Here is a 3,291-nt window from a genome sequence, read left to right as displayed (position 1 = left end):
ACTGCCAATGACTAGTGCAAGCAGTTGAGAGAGTAGTCATGTTCAGAGGCCCCCTGCCCATCCATCAGGTGTGCTCATATGCGGCGCCTCTGAATCTGCAAGATCGAGGACACACCCGAGCCGCGATTAATGTGCTGACCCACGCAGGTGAAAAGGGGCCGTACATCTCATCTAGGCTCAGGGGAGCCAGGTGGCACGGCGGCTGTGGGGCTCCCGCGCTGTTGTGGTGGGGAAGCCCCCACTCGGGCACCCTCCCTGTACAGTGCTCACAGGGCCTTGCAGATTGCAGGTCCAGAACAAGAGTGTGCCTGTCCAGATTGTTCTAGAAAAGGTGTCTTCCCCGCCTCCTCCCGCTGGCATGGACCATGCTGGTGCAGAGTGCCCCAGGCAGCCAGCCCCGCCCAAACCATTTGGACTAAGGACTGCTCTGAGCTGGGAAGGGGGGCTCTCAAAAGAAAGGCAAACAATCTTCACCTTCCCCCAGGGCCCGGTGGAGACAGCCGAGGGCCTTCTGAGCTGCATGCCTTTCTTTGAGAATTCACTCCAGTGCCTTTCCTTCTTGTCTGTCACATCATTAGCATCTAAGAAATGATGCCACAAGTGCTGGCTGGCCTACTCTAATTGTGGTCACTTAATAACTGTACGTGAATGGCATATAAAACTGGGAAGCACAAGCTATGGCAGCAAATGTTAACTTGGCCTCTCACCAACTCATTTCCTAAGGGCGAGTTACCTAACCTTGCTTCCTCGGTGATAAAATGAGGACGCTGTGCCCAGGCTACAGAGAGCCTGTGAGAATTAAATGGATTGAGGGGAAGGTGCAGAAGTGCCCAGGAGAGGGCCCAATGCCCCCCAATTTTTATTGAAATGAAAACCAATATTTTCTAGAGCTCTTCAGTGGAATAGGCAGTTTTCCCATCATGGAAAGTTAGAGCTTTTCTGGCTGCTGAAAGACTGCTTTTAAGCCTTGGCTGGCTGACGAGGCCCACTGGGGGATTCCTGCCTTCCTAGTAGGAAGATGTCACTTATTCCCTTTTCCTCGTTGGCCAGGATTGTTGCAGCTGGCTGGCAGCCAGGGCCTAAGAGCACCAGCTCATTCACAGGAACGATGATTTGAGACCTCTGTATACCTCCGTTTTGTTTTCTTTCTCTCTGCCTTTTTTCTCATGGGTCTGGGGAAGTAAAAAGATCACACCATAAATTCTTTTCTATTTTTTATTTTGGTTTTGAGGTACCAGGACCAGGAATTGAACCTGAGACCTACTATATGGGAAGCTGGCACTCAACCAGTGAGCCACATCTGCTCCCGCACACCATTCACTCTGAAAGTGGAAGATGAAATCGGTTGGTGGCATGGGCCCAGAGCAAAGGAGGCTTAGCAGGGTTGGGAGACGGCATCCAGACCGCAGGGACACTTGGCCTGTTATTCCTGCCCCACTGTGACCAGACAGCGTAGGTTTCTGAATCCAGAGTCTGCTTCCTAGCATGGGCTCTGTATTAGTCAGCTGGAGGGGTGCTGCTGCAAAGTACCAGGATTCTGCTCGCTTTTATCCAGGGTAAAATCTCACAGTTACAAGGCCTAAAGAGTCCAACCCAAGGCTGCTTTCCTCACCAAAGTCAGTTGCCACATATTGGAGCAGGATGGCGGCTGATCTCCTCCTGGTCTCTGGGCCGTCTCAGCTGCTCAGGTGCTCTGTTCTCTTCAGCTGCAAACTCTCAGGGAAATGGCTCGTCTCTCCTCCCAGGGCTTCAGCTGTTTGAGCCTTCTCCTTTCCGTCACACGGCAGGACTAACGTGACCAAGTTCTCTCCTCTCCCTGTGTCCTCTTGAGAGTTCATTTATTTCAGCTCACCAAGGGGGCAGGGACTCAACCTGACATGATAGACTCAAGCCCTAATCTTGACAGGTAATTTAATCAGACATCTCAGGTGAATCTAATACAACCAAAGGGTATCACACCCAGAGGAATAGATTGGTTTACAAACAGAATCTTTTCTTTTTGGGATTCATAAATAATCTCAAATTGCCACAGTCTTGTTCCTTTTTCTGAGATCCAGCTTCTGCTTCATCCCAAGAAAATATTTCATTAACCTTTGTTCACCCACTGCCCCCACCCCCCACTTTCTGCATCCTGGAGATATATCTGCCATCACCTTGACTGGAGTTCTGGGAATTTTTAAAGACAGTCTCCTGATTTTGCTTTCCCAGATGGATAATCATTGTGTGGGGAATTTATTTGTTCAACTTCTAGAGAGAAGCCTTCTTTTCCTTGCTTCTCCCTGTGCTGCCGACAAATAAACTATTTTTTTTTTGGAGGGAAAACGCCTGCATATAATCTCCAGGTTCAAGGTCAGATGGGGCAAACGGTGCTCTCCTGTCAACTTGAAATCAGAGTCCCACTGCTTTTTCCCTTGCTCACTCAAGGCAGAAGGAACAAAGAAATGGATGGTATTTTCTTATTTTGGAAAAAGATCATTTTCAGTTATTATTTTTTAAATTATAAGATTCCTTTTTAATATTCCACCCTTATTTCCTCCTCACTTTTATTTTAAATACCCTTTTAAAAAAAATTATAAAAGCCATATTCGTGATAGAAAACCTGGACAAAGACTAAACAAAGTGACCGTTGTTTCTCTATGTACGTATGTACGTGTGAGTGGACTGAAATGCCCCCCACATATGTGGGCCCTCAAGGGCCAGTAACCCCCAGCAAAACTTCAACATGGCCTCTGTGAACAAAGCTATGTGCTTTCTATCAGGATTGCAACCCCAGTTCTGCCTTTTGAAATTGTGCCCTTTTTTCCAGCTCTGCCTAAGAGCCTCCTTCTTCAGGTCTGTCTCTGTACCACCCTCGTCCCACCCTATGACCAGGTGCAGCAGTGCTAGGACATCAGTAGTAGTCTGGCTTACAGGCAGATTCAACGTCGTATTCTTTGGATCCATTGTAGCGACAGCGTCCTATAAATAAGAGCTGCCGAGTCTGTATTAATCAACTGCTATAAATTGAATAACTGTGAGCTTTGCTTCACTTAGCCTTTTTTGTTCCACGGACCCCTTACTGAGTCCACACTATACTGTGTATTATTTAATAAATATATCACACCTGCACCAATATTTCCCTACAAGAGTAATGTTTTTGTTTTTTTTAAATTTCAATTCAAGCTTACGGACCCCTTGTTAAGAACCCTTGGCTTATAGGATCCTTAAAATTATTCAAATACAAGGTCATGTAATAGAGTTGTAAAGGTATAAACTACTACATAAAAAAATAATTTTGCTCAGTAACAGTAT

This window comes from Dasypus novemcinctus, chromosome 7 (genome assembly GCF_030445035.2).
Source record: "Dasypus novemcinctus isolate mDasNov1 chromosome 7, mDasNov1.1.hap2, whole genome shotgun sequence".
Taxonomy (NCBI): domain Eukaryota; kingdom Metazoa; phylum Chordata; class Mammalia; order Cingulata; family Dasypodidae; genus Dasypus; species Dasypus novemcinctus.
Note: the sequence above shows the minus strand (reverse complement) of the source record.